At 41.4% G+C, this 23,552-nt stretch overlaps 1 long non-coding RNA gene across 1 annotated transcript; it reads left to right on the top strand.

Annotated features, from left to right (window-relative positions):
- The first annotated feature begins 771 nt into the window (after nucleotides 1–771).
- Nucleotides 772–20,556, top strand: LOC138248375 (uncharacterized). Its single transcript, XR_011194618.1, has 3 exons — nucleotides 772–1,031; nucleotides 5,331–5,435; nucleotides 20,435–20,556. It is a non-coding gene; the product is annotated as an uncharacterized lncRNA (long non-coding RNA).
- Nucleotides 20,557–23,552: the final 2,996 nt, after the last annotated feature.

Genomic DNA, 23,552 nt, shown 5'->3' with positions numbered 1-23,552 from the left:
CAGAATGCAGCACACATAGAAAGAGGAAAAACTTGAATAAAGATATTTCTCCTTGCTATGCCACATCTGGGAAGGCATTGTATTTTGACGCATCCTCAAGTCTACCAGTAATAGTTAATCTGTGGATGTTCGAAAACCCATGGGTGGATGTGTGGGACCGCCCACGCTCCACCCATGGAACGCCTCCCTAGGGCAGAGTAACGCATCATTATTGCCCTAGATGTATCAAGCCACAGAGTGCCATGCAAAGTGGCCTTGCATAGCTTAATAAATCGTATGTAGTGGTTCCAACGCTCTTGCACCCAATTGCATGGCTCAAGGGCGATGCAGCTGCATGATAAATATACCCCTTATTGTTTTCCTCTTCATGTACTAGGGCCACTTGTGCATATAACGTTAATTAGATTTTAACATTCAGTGCACAAAGTAAAGTGTTCTTATTATACACAATAAAACGAGTCATCTCAGTTGTAAGACTCAGCCACGATGATTTCGCCAATTAAATGTTGCTGAAGTATATCGGGACGTGGCCAGGCTATTGTTAAAACCACAAATATAAATAGCAAGCGCAACTCGCTAGATGGTCCACCGTGTTGGGTTGTAAAGAGTTAAATGCGATCCCAGTTTGCGGGGCAGGTCAGATCCCAGACTTTCACAGCCCTGGCCGAGGCCGGCTCCGTATTAAGTCTCACATTACGCGTGGATTAGATTTGTAGAAATCCTGTAACTCAATAGGTACCTGCCTATTCTCTCCTGGCGTCAGCCTGCCTGCTCCGCTTTGCTCTGGGGACATACCTGGCATTCCACCCGTGCCTCCTCACTTGCTAAGAAGGCTGGAGCCGACCTACCAAAACATTGGAATATTGTTGTGAGCGCGAAAGCCACTTGACAGACGAGCGAAGTGTGAAGTTAGTCGCGTGAAGCTCTGTTACCTCCATGTGAAGTATCCATGCGCGCCCCTTTGCCGCCTTTTGGTGTACAGTAGCCTCGAAAAGACGATAGCGTGCACTGGGCGGAGGTGTACTCTACAAGTAAGTGAAAGCTAGTACCACCCCTGGCCTCCCCAAATGATGTCTACAATCAAAGGGGTGGGAAACAATAGTCTTGGCAGGCGAGCCGAACATGAAATGAGCTGGGGCCTGGGAGCTGTGCCAAACAATAATACAAGTAATTCTATTGTACTCAGTTAACTAAAATCTACATTTCAAGAAGATCATATTATTTGAAAACGAATGTTTTAAATGAAAACCGTTTTTAATAATACTAGGTATTTCTTTGTTGGGGTGATTGGAGGAGAAAATAATATTTCGTAAGCATAAACAGCTCATTTTGTTTGTGCAGCTTTCTTGACACTAACTATACCTCAACATTACTGGTTGAAAAGAATGATTGTGTGTCAGCCCAGTGACATATGCACTTGCTAACAGGAAGCTATTTGGAGCTCTATTGAATATTCTAGTTTTTGATTACGTGTGCTGACGTTGGGTGGTACTTGGGCATTACAAGACAGTGAGGCTCAGATTTAAGAGGGCCTAGTGCCATTCCAACGCCATATTAGCAATTTGTTTTTACACTAATGTGGCGTTAGGAGGCCAAAAACACTGTGCCATATTTGCAAAGTGGCACAATGCATGCATTGCACCACTTTGTAACCCTTTGCGCTACGTGAGGCCTGCGCCAGGCACAATGTATGCAAAGGGGGTGTTCTCCCATTAGGGGGCCATAAAAATGGCGCAAAGAAATCTACCTGATATCTTTGCGACATTTTTACTGGGATGTTTAATGCTTGCTCAGAGCAGGCATTAAAAGGAGGCACCTATTGGTTTCAATGGTCCTCTGAGTGCTTTGCAGGATTAGCATCAACATTTTTTATGCTAATCCTGCAAAGTGCCAAACTAGCATAAAACATTCTGAGGCTAGTTCCCTAACTACCGGCATGGTGTGCAGTATATTAAATAGGGTGCACAAATGGTGGCATTAGGGTGGCTCTAAGGGGAGCAAGAAAAATAGCGCTGCACTAAGTGCTGCACCACTTTTCATAAATCTATCCCTTACAGTGAATGGGAAACTGGCCATATTTGTGTCCGTTTGCACTTTCAATAGTGGGGCACAAATGCCAAATGGAGTTGCAGTGGTGCTGGAACAATACTGAGTGGGGGTGCTGTCATTAATGTTATGTCACTAAAGTCATAGAGATTGTGAAAAATGTAAGCGTCACACTTTGAACAAGTGTAGAAAATGACCACTATCCATTCAGCAAGAGTGTGGTAAGGGAGTAGTGTACCAATGGTGCATTTTGGAACACACTATCACACATATCTTACTAAAACATGTGGGGTAGCATACTGTTATTTACAATCATCACATTTTCTATTGTAATGGGCAATAATTTGCCCAGATAAAACTATGTAGCATGCAATCAATAATGTGTGAAAATTGTGCTTTACAAATATATTTTATTTGCGAATCACCAAGAAAAGTACTTTGATCTGTTTTGGTCCTATTAAAATATTTGTTTCCATAATACTTCAGAGTTAAAAAGTGCTTCATTTGTGCTCTCCGAAACTGCTGATATATTTTGAATAATGTGTACATTTCATTTATTTATAGGTATTTATAGTTATTTAAATTAATTGACATCCTACAGCCTTTCCTTTCACACTCCCTGTAAGCCACCAAGGTTGTTACATAGTTAACTTTACAAAATCCTCTCACTGTGCAGTCAGAGAAAGACAAGTAAACACCAATCTCCATGTTAAAAGAATGTTAAAAGAATAAGTAGAAATTTAACAGAAGACATAGCGTTGCATTTGACCTCTGTGCTTTAATACACAGAAAATGTAGCAACATAGAAACGAATTTTAAAGGGATCTTTATTGCCCATCCAACTTCTTAACTCCAGCATTGTTTTTTTAGGGTTGCTGAAGCACCTTCCACACCTCTACATCCAGCAACTATGGGGACCTGTCATTTTTCACTGGTCATGGTACTATCCCCAGGAGATTATAGCTCACATATTCAATGTAGTCAGCATGGGATCCTTATACCAGTGGCTGCTTGTAAATAGACAATATAAATTATGATCCTGTTTGTGGTTATACAGTGGGCTGCCTAGTGAGTTCAGGTATGTGCATATAATGCTCAGTGTAGATCAGCCTGATATTGATTTGCATTTCAGTGATATAATTGCTTTGGAACTTCACTAAAATTAAGACTTGCAAGTGAACTTATTTGGCCAATCTCAACATGGCTTCTTCTGTTATTGGTACATTGAAGTGCCAATCCAAGTATGTGGTTGATTTCCTTTCTGCTCAAACAACTATAACGTTGAAGAATATGATGTTACTTTGGATACATTGAGCTTAGGAAATGTTTTAGTGAAAGCAATACAACAGTTTGTTTTTCAGTATGTGTTATAAATGATTTGTACTGTGAAAAGAAGCATTTAACTTTTTGGTGTATGGTTCAAACACATGTGGCCCTATTCACATAGGGAATTCTAAGTATAGAGATCTCTGCACACATACAGTTCCATTCTCACCTGAGCAGAAATCCCCATCTCAATGTAATTCAAGTCTGGGTAGAGGTCTCAGTCCAGTGATAGGAATATATGAGGGGGGGGGAGACCTGTGTAACGTGGGGGTGTAGAAACATACTATTCACTTTATGAATGTAAAGTTACTACAGGTAAATTTATATCTGAATTTCAGGCTTACAACTGTAAATGGAGTTTTACACAGTAGAGTCAGATATCCCCGACAAGGCTGTATAGAAATAGAAATTTTAGAGAATTGGGAAATGGGTAATTAATTCTGTAGTGGATTACCTCAAGGAAGTACATGAACTGACTTCATACACCCTCAGTGGACTAAAGAATATAGCAATGTGCCAGGAGGTCAGCAACAGAGTGAATGCTTTGACGGTGGAAGGGGGATTTAAAGACAAAAAACAGGATGAAAGGAGGTGGGTGAGGAGACATTTTCAGGGTAGATGTGGCCTAAGCTCTTCCTAGTAGTGAACCCAGATCCTGCATCTATCTCACATCAGAAAAGCATAAAATACCTTTAGCTTTCAACTACATTAAAGTTCCTACTCATGTCATACTGTCCTCAAACAACATGTCCCGCCTTCCACAGTTAGGCACATATTCCAGGCATATCACACACAGCTTTCCTACCCCTTTACATTTATATAAACATTGACATATTATGACTTTCCTTTCTACAGTTTCCATGTCTGGTTCATTACTTGTGACAGCTGGAGCAGCACTAGCCCTATTATGGGAGGGTGGCAACTAGGTCCCAGATCTCAAAGGATTCCTACCAACTAGCCAGATAAGCTTCACTACTATCACTCTCACAACCACACTCTTGAGAAATATTTATCTTTCACTGTCATAGTTATACACTGCAATTAATGTTTCTTTTGTTTGTATGATGAGACAACATACATATAGTCAACAGTCATCAAATATGAAAAGCCAAACAGTGTTATTATTTACTTTACAGCTCCTATATTGTCACTCATCCACCACCTGCCACCACTTCTGCTGCTCCACTGAGTGCTCAAAAATATTGACTTGCCTCAGACACAGCTTGTTAAGTCTACCTTCCTGTCAACTGTGATTTTTCCCAGGATATCTCCCTCTGTTTAAGTGTGAGGGTAGTGTAAATGAGGCAATAATGCAATATTGACCCCCATGTTCAGCATATTTAACCAATAGGTTTAATAGTTTATCGTATATGTTTATATATGTGTCTCATGTCACAAAATACAACCTTTAGTTGAGCTCTTCTTTTAGTAAGTTTATATATATATATATATATATATATATATATATATCTTGTGCCACCCACTCAATCCTTTTCTGTAACCAATGGAACTAATCATGGAGTGATATATCATTTGCCACAGTATCTAACACTATCTCATATCAGGAGAATATCTACCTATAACTAACAACCTTCTCTCAGTAGTGGAATATTTCATTAATTTGTATTAGTCTCTCTCAACAACGTCAGTAAAACAGCATCCCCTGCTGTCAACACTACGACCACCAATGCCACCACATCAGGGGACATCTGCAAGTGGGAAGTCAGTCCTCTACCATATACTAGTCAGATAGGTCTGTGTCCAGAATAAAAACTACAATCTAGATTTGCTTACAGCTTCCTGCCTTATTTCTTATTTGTAACAGATGTCTGCTTATTTATCAGTATTTCTTTGAGAAGAAATATGCCTTATCGTTCAGTATGAACACAGTTTTTCACACCTATCGCATTTCCTCAGGCAGTCAGAATTATAACGTTGTCAATTATTCATTTCTGCAGGTGCAGCAACAAAGGGCACATGTCATTTGCCATTTTCATGGACATCTGTTTAGTAGCTTACATCAAGGCGTCGGTCCACAAAGCAATAATCTGTGGCAGTCACTGGTAATACTCTCTTCTGTCTTTTGTTTAAGTGAATAAATACCTTTACATTCCAATATAATGATCAATTTGTCTTTGTTGAAGTGTCATCTATGCCTTAAAGGTTATAAACAACATGCCTTTTTTGTGCCAAAATTCTCCATTTTAATGTCATAGTAACAACTTCAATGTTCCTCCCCTTGTAGCATCTGGGGGCAAGGACACTAATGATGATGCAATCCCTTCCATAGGTTGAGGTTGATGTGCAATTCTGGGAGAAACCTCAATCTTTCTGTAAGCTGCCATCTCGGAGTCCTTCACTGCTACAGAGGAAATTAGAACTGTTGGTCCCACTCAGCATTACATATCCAATAGAAGTAATATCCTTCTTAGGACTCTCCTCTGAATTGTCTGTACCAAAACATCAGTAAAACAGCCATAAATGCTCGTCCAATCTATGCCTCCATTCTAAGTACCTACGTCTGTAGGTACCTAGGTCTGTAGGTACTTAAAACGGGCCCCACAATTTCCTACACTGGTCCAGCCTTCCAATCAGGTGCAGCTGCAGTATTCTGTCCATCTTCTTAAGAAGGGACAACCCCAGGCAAGGCTGTCTGTTTCCCCTTGAGCAACTCTCCAACAACTCCCACAGTCCCTCAGATTTCAACCCCGTAAGCACAGGACCATCAGGTGGCTGCATGAGATGGCCAAGCATTAAGCAGTTAGTGTGGGGAAATAATGTTGTCTGGGAAGAAAAAATATTTTAACTGCATTCTTTTGTAAGGGTGCATATTTGTGAAGTGATGAACCATGCACAGCATGACCACCCACTTGGAAGAGTTAAACGTAAACATGGAGAACAAAGGCAAAAGCCTCCAGGACATCATGAATTTGCATGGGAACATCTATGTGTGTCTTTTGAGGAGGATTCATGGAGCCATGACATAGACATGCAGCTCATACAGGCCTCTCACACAGGTCCCATCTCAAGCAGCAAGTCCAAGTCAAACACCTCAAGCAACTGGGGTCAATAGCCAAGTGCAGGAACCACCCCCACCATTTCCACCACCAGTCCGCCTGCTTTCAGTGCACAATCTGATGCATCTCAATTTTGGCCCAACATTGTGTGGCCCGGAATGTGGAGGACATTTCCTGCAGGCATGGACAGCAATGACTGCCCTCTTGATGACTTCACTTACCATTCACTGTCTTGTCCTCATAAACAACTTCCTGACTTTTGTGTTCACCAATTCTAGCAATGAACGTATGAGAAACTTTTATTGTGAACTATTTTGAATAACCACCAATCGCACCTACCTTCCTGTTTTCCATTTCAAGTGTACCTGGGCCTGCAGGTGGGATTGTGTTTGAGAGTCTGGATCATGTGCCACTCACCACACAGGCATGCCTGCACTCAGAACAGAATCATTTTTGAAAAATAAAGTTTATTCATTAATAAAGGAAGATACAATGGGGCATGAGTTCTGTAGATGGTGTAAACATGTCATCTGTCCTTGGGTAGAGAAGAAATCTCAAAATGTCCAATAAGGGATAGCCAATTTGTAGGGTAGTGGGCAACAGATAATAAACACATTATGAACATAATGGAAAAAGTTTACATATATAGACCAGAGGGAAAAATAATGAAAATAAAGGAAAATGTTGAAAACAATAGTCCAAACAAACATCTCCATTCCCATAGTAGTATCAAAATCCAAATTAAATATTAACAAGTCCAACATAAAACAAAAATCAGTGCTCAACACATGTATTGTCTCAGAACTGCTGTCAAGGGTATAAGCCAAAAGTTCCTGGTCATCATTAGAGTCGTATAGTAGGACCAATGGGTTAACACTGAGAATTGAAAAGCACTTAGTAACTCAGAGAAGCACCTAACAACTCCGAAAACGTCACTTACTTGGGCATCTGCATAGGTAGAAGGAGAAGATGCACTGGGAGCTAACAAAACAACAGATGGGGAGTGATGGATTTCGGCATGAGAAGAAATGGATGCAGTCAAGGAGGAAAGGAGGCAGCAGAGCTCCTAATGCTGACTAGCCTTAAACCCGTGGTGGGCCTTGACCTCTATTGCTACCTTTACAAGTCCCCTAGAGAGCATGTGCTGACCAGCAACCATCTGCTTCATGGACTCCTGGAAGGAAAGGAGCCATGGTGAAGTACTGAGGGTGTGGGGGTTAGGTGATGGAAGAGGATTAACAGGTATCTGTGGTGCACCTCACCTAGGTTGCTAATCTATTTGTCAGGCACTCTTCAGAGAAGTGGGGGTGACAGCAAGTATAACTTCTGGCCTCAGTGTTGTGAGACCTCTTCATTGTGAATTAATTCTAATACTCTGTTGATAGCATCTTAAACCTCAGCTCAAGAGCCTCTTGATTGTGACTTTGTCATTCTTCAGATCGGCACCCTATTCATGCCATCTACCTTCTCCTTAGCAATGGTATTCTTTAGTGTCCTCTGAAATTCCTTGGCCTTCTTTGCCCGTGGTCCTGTTTCATTCTTGGCCTCCAGCTGAAGAGGAAAGATAAGGAAAAAAAGACTTATGGGTGCACTGCATATGTCTATTACTTCATGTGCATTACAAAAGTCAATGTGACACTTTTTACAAAGGAGAACAATGGGCAACAAAGGAGCAGGTCAGCACAAAGTATTTCTCCCTCATACATAGATATTTTACCTACAGAAGCATCAACTTAGCACATGTTACCTTAGTCAGCCTCACAATCTTTCATGATGGTAAACAATATTGTAGGCAAAAATGTGATGTCAACAGGTGATGACTGATCTGTGCAGTATGTGTGCCTGTTAGATGGACATATGGTAGCAGATACTTTGAAGGGTGCATTATATATAAATACCTTGACAATTACCATTTTGTGTTTTACAATGTCAGAATGGCTGAGGTGTGTGGTTCACACTGTCTTGATCTGTGTCTGACTTGAGAGAAATGGGCATAGATATAGGTCCCATCTAGATTTAGCAGTACAAATTGTCATTACCTGACATGAACATTTTTCTGAAATCTACGATCGATTTATCATGACAAAGTTCCTGTGACCCAGTATTTCATACAACTGATTTTAATACATGTAATTTATAAAAATTGAGAAATCTAGGCAATAGTTACATTGATCACATACTCTCAATTACACATTTTGGATAACAACATGGAGTACAGGCAGCATGAACATGTCAAGGTCTGTGAGATATGACACAATAACACTTACAATCCACTGATGGAGATCAGTTGCAATATGGAATGGCTTACCAACATTCTGCTGTTCATAAACCTGCTCAGCATGGCGGTCCAGCAAAGCTATGCTCGGGTCCCATCTCTGCATTGTGTAGAGCCTTGGGTACCACGTATGCAGCTGGGAGTCTTGACGGGTGTTTACATACACTGCAGTCCAGCACATGATGATGTTAGTTCAGATTTCTTTTTCAGCTGGTTGTTTGGTTTCCTACTCATTTCAGGACATTTTTGAAGTATCCTCTCACCTATGAATTATGATTTCTCTGGGAGGTATCTGCAAGCCTTTTCTGCCATTTTGGTGGCTTCTGAAAAAAAGGAGTAGCAGGATGGAGGAGGATTATGCGATTATGCTCTGGTCTAAGGATGGCTAATGTATGGCTTTACCTTTTATTCCAGTATATAATTTTGTATTTGTCATTTATGGTGGAAAGTCCTACACCATGCAGTTCTCTCCCTGCATGATGTAGTTCTCCACATACACAGCAAAGGTGGAAAACTCCACATCATCTGTTTAATTCATGCACATGTTCTCTCTAAATATCCAAAGTAGGTTGTGTGTGATGATGGATGTGGTCAGGACATCAGAGTTGATCCATCACTCAATCCCTTGCATTAGCCAGTTTGTTGAATAGGAATGTAGCCTTTCTGTGTACTTTATTATGAACGTCTGTGCTAATACTGTATGCTTGTGTGAGTTCTGTTTTTTTATATGTCTTTAATAAATTTCTTCATAAAAACTTGATTCTTTTTATTTCATGCATTGTTTTCAACCTAAATTGGTTTGTATTTGATTACCTTGCAGTTCTTTGGAATGCCATGAGTGGTATACGACTTACTCCAGCTTTCCTGGAGTATACTTGAGCTTGCTTGGACTGTGTCCCTTTATGCCCCCCCATGTTGTAGTAGATATTACCAATTTACAGCCCTCCCTCCCACGTTCACCTAAAATGCATACTTATGCATGAGGAGTACTCAGCACTGATCGTGGATAACTATGCATATAAGGCATAGGAGATGCCGAAATCCGCATCAAAGCCACTGCGCTCATTTGAATTAGTGCATCGCCTTGATGTCGACACGGCCGGCACCTGCACCCAAACTCCATTGCACCCCAGCTCTGATGCATCCCCACCACTGCATGGGGAACTTCAACGCATTTAATGCACATCCTCAATGATGTAATTCAGAATCAAGACAATGCTCCTGCACTAGGATTTTAAGGTATTTTGTTCAGCTGGCCCCTGGCTGGCATTCCATTGCAGTAGACCTGAACGTTTCACATTTTTCTGGTCCAACACACCAGATAGCCCTGGTTGACACTTCTTTATTCAAATAATTTTTCTATAATGTATTCTTTACAAATTCATAACTCAAGTTCTACTTATTGGATTGTTGTTGTTTTGGTCTTGTTCTATTTATTTAATTATGTTCTATTTTTCATACAAGTTGTGGTGTCTTGTATGGTATTTTCACTGTTTTACTGTTTGAAGTCTTGCACAAACACTTTACACTTTGCCTCTTAAGTAAATCCTGCCTGCTCTATGCCAAGCTACCAGAGGGAGAGCACAAATTAATTTAGGGTGCTTGTGACTCACCTTGCATAGGACTGGGGTTCCTGCTTGCTTAGGGTGCATACTTCTGTCAATCAGATAACCGGTTTCTAATACCTTGTATCTATTGTTTAGGAAAAGTCACAGATCTATATTTTTATGTGAAAATGTGGAGTTAAACACTGATGTTCTGAGGTCTCTTCCCTCCTAGTACAGAGTTCTTTCTTTGATATTTGGTGTATTATTTACTTAAGCCTTCATTTTTGTCCCCACAAAAGACATTTAGGCAATGCTTGCATCCTTTTGTGTTTACATCCTGGGGATTCTAAAGGTACACAGGGTTTGTGGATTCTCTTTGGCAGGGACTTCTTAAGGATTTTGGGGACCATGGGCCAAACACATTTTTGGGGCTCCGGTTCAGAACAGTTTTGAGTTTATGATCCAGGTTGAGCTCCTTTATGCCCTGTTCGGCCAGGTCCCTGAGAGTGTACAGGCGCACTCATCCAAATTCGAAATCTGTCTGCGTCTAATATGTTCAGGGATAGTGATGTGTGGTTTCAATATTGTTACACAACAGCTGCTGACTAATGTTATTGCAAATAACCTCTGTGACACCCTTCCATTTCTCATATGTGAGGTCCTGTTTTGATCTAAACGAAACTTTTTTATGACTGCTGCATCAAACATAAACACAACATTTCTATGCAAAATGTACATACTAGACACACACATCACCCACATTAAACATAAATTAAAGGAAAATGGTATTTAAAACATTCTGTTTAAGAATTATTCACAGTTATCAGGGTAAGACTCTCTGCAGAACAGAGCAGGGCCCCCCTGAAAGGCTGGGGACCTGGGCCAGAGCCCACTTTGCCCATGCATTAAAACGTCTCTGTTTGAGGGAACTGAGAAAATAGCCAAAATGGAGAAACATTTTATTACCTTTCAGTGTAAAAATAGGAAAAGGTACAGTGCAAGTGTGTGTGTGCTATTCTCTAAAAGTGACCTCAGGAGCAGGCTGAGTTATTAAAAAAAAGGTTTCACAACAGTTTTCATAATTTTCTCAATGGTGGTCAATATTCCCTATTTTTGTAGGTTTTACCTAATTATAGTTTATGGGGGAAAGAAGTGTGAATCTAATGGGTTAATGCAACAAAACTAGACATTTTCGGAAAGTAGGGAACATTCTTAATTCCACAAGGGGTCATTGGTGTAGATCACTCATTGTTTACCCAAACAAACTAATCATTGCCTCAAAAACTAATGAAATGCAAACAATAATAACAGGCAACAATGTTTTCATCTGTAAGTTTTTACCATAATAGCCAGCCTCCAAAAGTAATATAGTGTTACGTTTGTCACATTCTTCTCATCACATCGATATATAATGTTTGTGGCTGCGCAATGCCAAGAGCCTTCAACAGAGCTGCATTCTATAATCATTTTTCATAGCGTACCGACCATAGGTGTATAAGGTAAAGTCTAATGAATCCAAGATAGGTATGAAGGAAAAACATTCTTTTTTTATAAATGTTCCCATAAATATTAATTTAAGAATACATGGTTACTCTTTTATCTCTGAATTTGTGGTTACCCATAATATTGTGTAATTTAGAGGGCATTTTTTGTAAAATGTGTTCTTTATTGGACACTTATGTTTGGAGCCCAAAAAGGGGATAAATTGAATGGATTTTCCCACTTCCTTCTCAATAAAACAGTACCCCACTGATGTGGATGGCCTATCACTCACACAAAATAGACCCCAAAAAGCAAGGTGACTACATCAAGATTCTTTCTTGTAATTTTCATCTTTCTTAGGATGTGGATAACTAAGGTGTCTTAGCTCAGCGTAAAGTAAACCTACTAACCAAAGACATTTCAGAAAACCCAACACTTATCAGAGTCCTACATGGTGTGGCTTAGATCAATTTCACCATTTATCTTACCCAGAATGCCCAGTAAACATCACACTTTGTATTAAATAACACCCTTTCCTTGGAGTTCAGAGAGTGAAAGTTCCAAAACGTATGGGTAATGACAAAAAGTCTAGTGCTCAGCATTCCCGAGGTCCTCCCAACAGAAATAAAACACTACTTGTGTGGGTAAATCTATCACACAAAACAGGAAAATCCTCAAAATGCAACATTGAGACATCAAGATTTGCCCTGGATGTTTCAATAATTCTGGGGATGTGGGTAGTTGTTGTATTTGTGACCATGTTTGGCCAGCACCCAGGAACACCTGCAAACCGTTGGGGACATTTGGGGAGTATTAGAAAGCTGGGAGATTTAGGAGGGATGTGGCTTTTCTTGACCCCCACCACTATTTCTTACCCAGAATGCTCTACAAACCTCAAATTTCAGGTAAAAAAGAAAGTTTTTTTACTCAGATTTTTGGGAGAGAATGCTCTGAAATCTATGTGAATCCACAAACCTCCTACAACCCATTCTTCCCACACTCCTCCTGATAAAAGCAGTATCCTGCTTTGATGGCAGGGACTTTCACTCAAAAGAGGAAAAATCACAAACTACAACATGGAAACATTATGATTTTCCCTTTGAATTTTAATGGTTCTGGGGGGAGGGGTGTTGCTGCAGATTTTGTGCCAAATGTCAGCTGGCACCCAGGAAAACCTATGGACCCAAGGAATTGCTAAAGCCTAACGTTTATATAGTGTGCATAAAACTTATCACATTTTCTGATGCTGAAAGCCCTGCAAACACCAAACCTTGACTAAAAAACAGATTTTCCTCAGATATCTTTGAGAGAATATCCTTGAATCTTGGAAAGTCCTTCAACACAGCATTCCCACACTTCCCACAACAAAAATCCAGGGCTGTGTGGCTTGTGTGGGGTCCCACCATTTCTTCTTATCCAGAATGCCCTCCGTATATCAAATATAAGATTTTCCTCATAGTACTGTGAGGTTAAGGTAGGACATCTGCAGCAATTGAAAACAGTACACCCCCAGTGTGAGTGGACCTATTACCTACTGACAGGAAACGCCCCAAAATACAATGTGGAAACGTGTTATTTTTTATTTTTTATTTTTTCTGGGGTACTACAATTGAAAAATCATTTCACAAAAGTACAATACATCAAATATACATTTCGATTTAAAAATGCAAACTTGGTAGAAATGTAAAGATAGGAAAAGAGGTATGGCGAAACACAAAGCTGCTTCATCTGCTAAATTCCAGAGAACAAAGCAATCAAGCATCATTTAAAATCATAAAATATTAAAGTGCTAAAATCCCTGCCTTCTAAATATTTATTCCTCTTGAGGAAATTCGATTTTTAATAGATTAATACGATTGTATCGACCCGCCATTTTGTGGCCCGCCGCCATTTTATGTTGCCTTCACTCAGGCAGCACAGCGAACGAAGTCCATTCTGCCTTTTCTGCTTATTCTGCAACATGGTGTTCAAAACAGCCTTCTGCCTCTATCTTTACAAGGCTGGTATTAAGGTCTGACCGAGTACACTAATCCCTGTCTGGTTTTCTAATCCTTGTTTCAACTATCTGTAGGCTCACACTATTCTCCGCCGATCTTATCTTATCGTCTGGCCTTCGTTGTCCTTTGCTAGTATTCTCTCATTTCACAACTGTCCTCCAAACGCACACAAACTTATCGCACCACATGCAACTTCGTTGTAGATCGGTTAATGAATTAGTTCAAGGGAGGGGTGACAAACACAGCTGGAGGGGAGGCAACCTTAAGTCACTTGATACTTTGTTTTCCAATTCCTTCTATTGGTGCTGTCTTGTTTTCCGACATTTCTATTGGCTCTGTTCTATCTTTACATTATTCTTACTGGCTCCTTTCTATGTGTTCTGGGAGTGTATGTAGTTAATAAATGGTTTTTATACGGTATATAAGATTGTGCGCCACAAAGTAAAGTGGCAGTCTCCTGAGAACATACCTTGTGTACTTCTTGGACAACTGTACTAGCTGCAGCTAATAAAATCAGATCTTTTACGCCTGACAGAGTGTCCCGTGTCTCTGTTAGTTGAGGCAGGTGAATCCAAGGAGATTTTAGGCGTACCCTGCGCCGCCAGGCCCAAAAGGTTCTGGTTCTTCAACTGGCGCCCAACGTGGGGCGGCTTCAGCGGTACCGGTTCTGCCTGAAGGTCGTGAGGAACCCCGCAAGAAAATTCTGGAGGAATCGCGAGCCACGTCAAGTGACCCCTGTATGTCGAAGTGGTCCGAAGGTCTTTTTCAGCGCGGTTACTCCTTCCTGACGGCTACTGACGACTGCTGCCCTGACTGCCGCCCTGCCTTGGCCCTTTCTTTGATGATGTATGGTAAAGCGAGACGATAGACGGGCCTCTGTTGGTGTAAGAAGACATCCTTAGTTAAGTATTTGGTGGGTCGCGCCCACAAATTTTGGTCTTTGTTTTGTCCTTAGGTCCTTAGATTTGGCCATTGCAGTGGCCAAAGCCGAGGGGTAAGTGCATTTGTGCTGTGTAAACTGAAAGTTTTACCCCCTTGATGTTTGTGAACAGCCAGTAAAAATCGTGAGATGTCTGGTCTGACTAAGTTTGGAAAACTTTGTTGCTTTGGTTGTAATAGGGACTCCCAGCTTGAGGACTCCTGTCCGATTCCTTCGGTTGGAACTCCCACATATGAGCTCTATTCTAAACATGGTGTTGGTCCTATTGCCTTTAATAAGACATGGACCCGATATACAAAGAAAGATGGTGTTTTAAAATGGTCAGAAAATGGTAGTTTCGAAACTGATGTGCTAGATAATTTAGAAGCAACGTTATTTAAAAGAAAAGCCCGGCCGGCAATGTTTGACTCTTTTCGCCTTTGGCGTAAGGAAGCCAAACAGAGAGAAATTAAACAAGCAAAACGAGATAGGAAAACACAGGGAATGACGATTATACAGGCTGCTCAGCAATTCAAAGATGATGAAATAGATAATGCAATGGAAATTTCAGACAGACAGCATCGAATGGCAATAGATAAATGCTATCCGACGTTGCCTATCCCTTGATAAGAGAAAAGATTTTGAGGAAGATTCCTTAATGTCCCACTTACTGAAATTGCCTCCGCCCTATGTACAAGGTGCTAATGCACCCCCGATGTTACAGCCTGTTCAGCCGCCAGTTGTGCTTCCGCCTGCTCCAGCTTTTCCACATTTGCCTCCTCAAGTATTGCCTATGCCAGCTTTGCCTTTAACTTCTTTGCCTTCTGCTCCTTTGGCAATTCCTAATGCTCCTTTAGTTAATTCACCTAATACCTTGTCCCCTATCCTTATGTCAAATTCTCCATCTATGCGTAAGCGATTTGCAGATACTGTCTCTGGTCTCTTATCACCTTTCTTTGAAGCTTTAAACGTGTCTCCAGCTTTTTCTCGAAGACAGTCTCGTAGTCAATTCCCAGACTCCGAAGAGCGAGAAAAATTGGACTCACTTGCTTGTAGATGGATCAAGAAGGGTCCCCAATATAGTACGTCTGATATTATGTCCACCTTTCTGCAATGGAATGCACCTACGCAGAGATATGTTTTTAAAGTTATGTGCGATACTCTCGCTAAAGAATGGGAGGATATGAATTTGGGTTCGGTCCCACAGGATCTGTTAGATGTTCAGGCTGACTTTGACAAAGGACTTATTGTGGGTCCTAAGGTTGAAAACGCTGTCAGAACACTTATTTCTTTCAGATCCCTATTGTTCTCACAGACTTTTCCTGATTCTGATCCTTCAGTTAGGACAGCACTGAAAAACTATCCCATGAGAGAGGTTTCTCCAATATGGAAGGAAGAAGTTGCAGCAGCAGGTGCTAATCCAGCTATTCCTGCGCATTTTCAGCGCATATGGATACATGTCCCCTGGAAAAGGTCTGAAGTTTTAGCACTTAAACAGTCACTACCAGATTCACGCAAAAATCCTGCTGGTTACTATAAAGAGTTGTCGCAAACAGTTGATGCATGTACTATGAATCTAGCAGATATTGACATGTTGATGGGAAATGTAGTTCCACAGACAATATGGGCTAAAATTCGTAGAGAGGATCACGCTCAAGAATTAGGCGGCGATTGGAACGCTATTATTGCCGCAGATAGAGGTCAAGTAGGTGGTGCAAAGCCCGACGCTTTGATCTCAGAACTCCCTGGTAGGATTATTACATTAATGAAAACAATGATGCCTGCTTTGAGAGTTAATTGGGATAAGCTAGCAGCATGTAAACAAAAGAAAGATGAAAGTGTTTCCGATTTCTTTACCCGATTCGAGGAGACATTCATTGATCACAGTGGTCAAGATATGGCTACAGAAGGGGGACAGCGATTATTTGTGGATAAGTTCGTATATAACTTGCTTCCTGAACTATCACACAAGCTAAAAGACTCCGAGAGTTCATGGGCAGTTTCTTCTTCCGCCCAGATATTGGCTACTGCACAATATTATGAAAATAGAGACAAAGAAGAAAGGGAAAAACAAGAGAAAAAGACGAAAGAATTAAAAACTAAAGTTCTCTTGCAACAGGCTTATCCTCCTCGTTATGTTCAGCCTCAGTTTCAACAGCCTCCGCAGTTTCAGAGGTTGTATCAAAAGCCTGAACCATTCATTCCAAGACCTTTGCTAGGTCCCAATCAATGTGCTTATTGTAGGGAGGAAGGTCATTTTAAGAACAGTTGTCCGGCATTGTTGCAGCGTAATGGAGCAATATCTGCTTCACGAGGTCGTGGTGGTCTTCAGTCAGCAAATAGAGGTAGAGGTCGAGGTGTGTTAACCCAAGGGCAGCGTTCTTTTGTTCCTCCAAATTCCGGAAATTACTTTGATCAGCAAAATGTTAGGTCTACACAGTATTATAGTGAGGATCAGTATATTGAAGGAGGGAATGAAAGTCTTCATTTTGAATAGGACAGCCATGGACAAAGTAAGGGGGTTACGTCAATTCCAGTGGATCAGAATGGACCTTATGTTAATGTCACTACAATGGGTGTTTCAGAGCCATTTCTTTTAGATACTGGTGCCATGAGAAGCTCTATCATTCATTCTAAACTCCCTGGCGCACCTTTGTCTGGCTTAACGAATGTATCTGTAGGATTTTCTGGCGCCCCTGTTCGCAATCCAGTTTCTTGCCCTTTGCCTGTTTCAATAGGCCCTTATGATTTAGAAGCTTCGCTTCTTCTGACGAATGGTTGTGGTGAAAATCTGTTGGGTTTAGATCTATTAAAAAGAATACATGCTACGATATATTGTTCACCTTCTGGTGTATACCTCACTCTAGGACAGAAAATGACTAGTCCAATGTACTTATCAAAAGATCAATTCCCACCTGAATTGCTTTCTCTTCCCGAAACGCTTTGGGCTACGGGTCCGAATGACGTTGGTTGTCTTGAGATCCCACCTTATGTTGTTACTCTTAAGCCCAATGCTGAAATGCCACGTATTCCGCAATACAGAATCTCTACTGAAGGTGAGAAAGCACTTCTGGAAATTGTCCATGATTTGATTCAGAAGGGTGTGGTTGAGGAAACGAGAGGAAATACATGTAACAGTCCTGTTCTTCCGGTTCTTAAACGCACTGATCCTTCTCAGCCTCCTGTTTATCGTTTTGTAATTGATCTTCGGGGAGGTAAACAAGATTGTCGTACCGCAGTTTCCTGTAGTCCCAGATATCACTGCTCTGTTGACGATGATACCTTCTACAGCGACTTGGTTTTCAGTTATTGATTTAAAGAATGCTTTCTTTAGTATTCCCATCGCCGAAGAGAGTAGAGATATTTTTGGTTTTTCCCTCGGAGGCCGAAGCTTCCGGTTTAAACGCGCACCTCAAGGTTATTGTGAAAGTCCCTCTGTTTACAGTCAAGCTCTAAAATGTCATCTTGATGCCTTTTCCTTACCGTCCGGTGCCGCTCTCATTCAGTACATGGATGACTTATTAGTTGCCGCTGATTCAGAGGAGATTTGCAAAAACGTGACCGTTGCACTGTTGCGTCATTTGTTTGATCTGAATCACAAGGTTTCTCCTTCTAAATTACAATATGTTTGTCGCGAGGTGACTTATTTGGGTCATCTCTTGTCAAAGGAGGGACGACGATTGACCCCCGAACGAATTCAGGCAATTGCACAAATGTCAGTGCCATCCACACAAAGAGAGGTACGTGCCTTTTTGGGCATTACTTCTTATTGTAGACAGTGGATTCCGAGTTTCTCTTTATTGGCTAAACCGCTGTTGGCGCTAACTTTAAAAGATACGCCTCAGCCTCTTCCGTGGACTGACGAGTGTCAGAAGAGTTTTACTGATTTGCGTATTGCTTTGTGTTCTGCTCCTGTATTGGGTACTCCTGATTACAGTAAGCCCTTTACGCTCTATGTCCACGAAAGAGAGGGTTGTGCATTGTCAGTCTTAACGCAGCGTTTTGGAGATCAACAGCGACCATGCGCATATTTCTCAGCTACGTTAGATCCAGTAGCTAAAGCATTGCCTAGTTGTCTTAAGGCGACAGCGGCAGCAGCAATTTCTATTCGACAGTCTGCTGGAGTAGTGCTAGATAATACTCTCATTGTTATGGTGCCACATGCAGTGGATATTTTACTAAATAGGACAAAAACGCAGCATCTTACGAGTGCTCGGTTGTCCGGATATGAGCTGACGCTTTTGGCTAGTCACATACACATCAAACGATGTAATACCCTGAATCCAGCTACTTTGTTGCCTTTTCCAGAAGAGAGAGATGTCTCTGAACAGCATGATTGTTTTCTCCGTACTGAAGAAGAGACTAAGGGTAGAATTGACCTAAAAGACACGCCATTAGTGAATCCAGATGGAACACTATGGGTAGATGGTTCTTGTTTCAAGCTCCCGAATGGAGATACAGTTTCAGCCTACGCTATTACTACTTTGCATACGATTGTGGAGACAGCACGCATTAGACATAATTCAGCTCAGGCAGCTGAATTGATAGCCTTAACTAGAGCGTGTGTGTTATCCGAAGGAAAAAGAGTAAACGTGTACACTGATAGCCAATACGCTTTTGGTGTAGCGTTTAACTTTGGGCGTTTATGGAAGGAAAGAGGATTCTTTACTTCCCATGGTACTAAGATACAACATGGTCAATTAGTAACTGAACTTCTTGAGTCACTTACAATGCCTACTCAGATAGCGATCGTGAAGTGTAGTGCACACAAAAAGATTGTGGACGATGTTGGTCGAGGAAATGCATTTGCAGATGAGGTAGCGAAAAAGACAGCCAGAGACAACACAAGTCGAATGTATGTTGCAGGTCCCGCAAACTGCGTAAGAGAAAAGGGAATGTGTGAAGATACAGTAGAGAGTGTGAAATCAATTCAAGGAGAGGCTACGGAGAATGAGTTGAGAAAGTGGAAGGAAAGTACAGGAATGTTAGATGAGATGGGATGTTGGGTTGAATTATCAGAACATCAACGTTGGCTGTTACCAGATGCTTATGTACTACCTGTAGTTACTATGGCACATGGTCCAGCTCACCTAAGTGCAAAAGGAATATGTAAACTTCTGGCTCCAGTGTGGCAAAATGAGGGGATCCCAAAGTGTGCAAATAATGTAGTAAAACATTGTATTGTTTGCTTGATGTACAATCCGGGAAAGGGAACCCCAACTCCAGCAGGTCATTTTGCTCCTCCGACATATCCATTTGAGGTGTTGCAGATCGATTATATTCACATGGAACGATGCAACAACCTCAAATATGTTCTGGTGGTAGTATGTGCTTTTTCTAGATGGGTAGAAGCCTACCCTCTGAAGGACAATACTGCTTTATCAACTGCCAAAATACTTTTGAAAGAATTCTTCCCTAGGTTTGGTTTGCCGCGCATTGTCTGGAGTGACAATGGGAGCGAATTTGTGGGTCAAGTCATGCAAAAAGTTTGTGCAGGTCTTGGCATAAAACAGAAGTTCCACGCGGCGAATCACCCACAGTCGGCTGGTTTAGTAGAATGCTACAATGGAACCTTGAAGCTTAAAATTGCTAAGGTGCAAGCTAGCACAGGACTTAATTGGCCTGATGCTTTACCATTGGCTCTTCTGTCCACCAGAACAGCAGTACACTCTCGTTTGGGGCTTAGCCCTTACGAAGTGATATTTGGTCGCCCAGCTAATGTATGGGGAGTTCCTCGCCCTAAGAAATACTCAGACTTGCCATACCCGATGTTGATTGACTACTTGCATGACCTTACAACTAAATTGCGTGTTCTTCATCAACAGGTTCAGAGTGCTCTACCAGAGGCTTCCACAGACCCAGGTCATTCCATCCGACCAGGTGACTGGGTCTGCACGAAAAATTTCCAACGACAGAGAAATTTGGAGCCCAGATGGAGAGAGCCACGCCTGGTTCTTTTGACCACAAGAACAGCAGTTAAAGTCGAAGGAAAGAAAAACTGGGTGCATGCCGTGCACTGCAAGAAAGTGCCTTTGCCCTTGCCTTTCGATCAGTGGGTCCGTAGAGGCATCAGTGACTCTGAAAGTGAGAAAGTTCCGCAATTTGTACCATTCAGTGATGCGCGTCTAATTGGAACACTTTCTGAGAAAGAGGACGACGACATCCTTCAAGAAGCAATACCATCGCATCGTCGCTTGAACACGACAAATCCAGGAACATTGTTTCAAAACCAGACTGCCTCTGGACAGGAACGCTATAATTTGAGACCAAGACCAAAGAACTTGTAAATTTCTCTCCTATGTAGTACTCTATCCCGGTTGCAGGGTCACGGTAGGAGTCTTAGTTACGACCTGAGTAAGTGGCAATAGGCCTGCAGGACCTCACAGTGTCATAGGACGGTAGATAATCGTGACTACAGTGATTGAGGAAGATTGCCGTGAGCATCCACTTAGAAAGATGGAGGCTACATTAGATAAAAGAGAAAGTAAAAATGTAAGGAATAATTGTAAAGAAATATATAGTCGTTGTAGTATTGCTCTATGCGTCATTATATTGTCGTGTATTCTTTTGGCATCTGTAAACTGGATCATTATTACTCTGCAGCAAAAAGTTGTCTCTTCTCCTACCTCTACATCTTCTTCTACTATCTCTCCGCACCTATTTCACACTCTTCCCCAGCATGAACTCATCAGAAGAACTGAATACTTTAACAATTCCTTCGTCCAGTTGTTACATCAACATCAGTTAGTGATCAATACAACTGACTGTTGGGTGTGTGGACTCATACCACATACGGTAGAAAAAGGAATGCCATATTTAGTTCTTCCTTTCTCCTATGAAGGTTCCGCTTGGGCTTATTTTGTCATTTTCAATAATGCATATCAAAGTAAAATTAAACAACCTGTCAGTTCACATAGTGTTGGTTCAGATTTCAGTCATAGTTTATTGATAAAGGGAATGGTAGCTATGGCTAAAATCATGGAAAAAAGTGAAGCTTCCATAGATGAAAGAAAAGCATATACCAATTGGAACATAACTAATTACATTTCCAGCCTCAATGATAGGGTTAAGCAAGGAAAATCTTCTCCGATACGGGTCATACCCCAACAAGGAAATTTCTGTCTGCAAATAAATGATAGAACTCCAAACACCGGACAAAGAGAAAGTTTATGTTCCCATACATATGTTTATTCAGCCTTGAATTCACCGCCGTTAGTACCATCTCAAGGTACATACTTCGTTTGCCACGATAGGGCTTATACATGGTTGCCAGCTGATTTCTCTGGTACTTGTTATATAGCCTTTCTTCTTCCCCCTACATACACCGCTCCTGCGAACCATCATAAAAATAGATATGGCAGAGGGATTGTGGATTCGAAAGATACAGCAGGACAAGAGGGAGGAGATTTCCTCAAAGGATTTCTTCCCTTCTGGGGTCCAATGGCCAACAGCAGAAATATAAGGCAATTGGTTCGTGTCGTAGAAACCACCATAGACATCACTGTAGGAGCTTTAAGTAACATTACAGCTGAACTACAGGCTGATCGTCTTATGACCTTGCAGAACCGTGTTGCCTTAGACTTTGTTCTTGCGGACCGTGGTGGAGTATGCAAATTGATCGGATCAAGTTGCTGTATTTTCATACCTAATGACGCTCCAACAGTATACCAAGCTATCTCTAAGTTACACATAATCTCCGAGTCGATTCATCAGGACGAAGGAGATTGGTCCTTTTCAGAGTGGTTTTGGGGATTACTGTCCAAATGGGGTTGGAAGGTATTGACATTCTTTGGAGTAATTTTAGCTTTTATATTCTCTTGTTGTCTTTGTATGCACTGCGGTCCTGCCATCTGCAACCTATGTGCTACTGCATGTATTCCCAAACCCAAGTCACAAAGAGCAGAGAGTATCAAAATGATGGTACAGCAACAGCTTGATGACCTCATGGCCATAGACATCGACTCAGATTAACATGAGTTTGTGTATCTTGCCTGAGTTCTGGCAAAAGGAGGGTCTGAGGAAATTCGATTTTTAATACGATCGTATCGACCCGCCATTTTGTGGCCCGCCGCCATTTTATGTTGCCTTCACTCAGGCAGCACAGCGAACGAAGTCCATTCTGCCTTTTCTGCTTATTCTGCAACATGGTGTTCAAAACAGCCTTCTGCCTCTATCTTTACAAGGCTGGTATTAAGGTCTGACCGAGTACACTAATCCCTGTCTGGTTTTCTAATCCTTGTTTCAACTATCTGTAGGCTCACACTATTCTCCGCCGATCTTATCTTATCGTCTGGCCTTCGTTGTCCTTTGCTAGTATTCTCTCATTTCACAACTGTCCTCCAAACGCACACAAACTTATCGCACCACATGCAACTTCGTTGTGGATCGGTTAATGAATTAGTTCAAGGGAGGGGTGACAAACACAGCTGGAGGGGAGGCAACCTTAAGTCACTTGATACTTTGTTTTCCAATTCCTTCTATTGGTGCTGTCTTGTTTTCCGACATTTCTATTGGCTCTGTTCTATCTTTACATTATTCTTACTGGCTCCTTTCTATGTGTTCTGGGAGTGTATGTAGTTAATAAATGGTTTTTATACGGTATATAAGATTGTGCGCCACAAAGTAAAGTGGCAGTCTCCTGAGAACATACCTTGTGTACTTCTTGGACAACTGTACTAGCTGCAGCTAATAAAATCTGATATTTTACGCCTGACAGAGTGTCCCGTGTCTCTGTTAGTTGAGGCAGGTGAATCCAAGGAGATTTTAGGCGTACCCTGCGCCGCCAGGCCCAAAAGGTTCTGGTTCTTCACTCTAAATATAATCCTTTTTTTTGTTCACTTCCGACGTTTTACAAAGAGCAAAACTTTTAGTACTTGTGTAACCATACAAATAAACTTAGTGCAGTGATACAAATGTAAACATAGAACTGCTCCTTCTACTAAA

The sequence above is a fragment of the Pleurodeles waltl genome, chromosome 1_1, assembly GCF_031143425.1.
Source record: "Pleurodeles waltl isolate 20211129_DDA chromosome 1_1, aPleWal1.hap1.20221129, whole genome shotgun sequence".
Classification (NCBI taxonomy): Eukaryota; Metazoa; Chordata; class Amphibia; order Caudata; family Salamandridae; genus Pleurodeles; species Pleurodeles waltl.
This window is presented reverse-complemented; position numbering and strand designations above follow the sequence as displayed.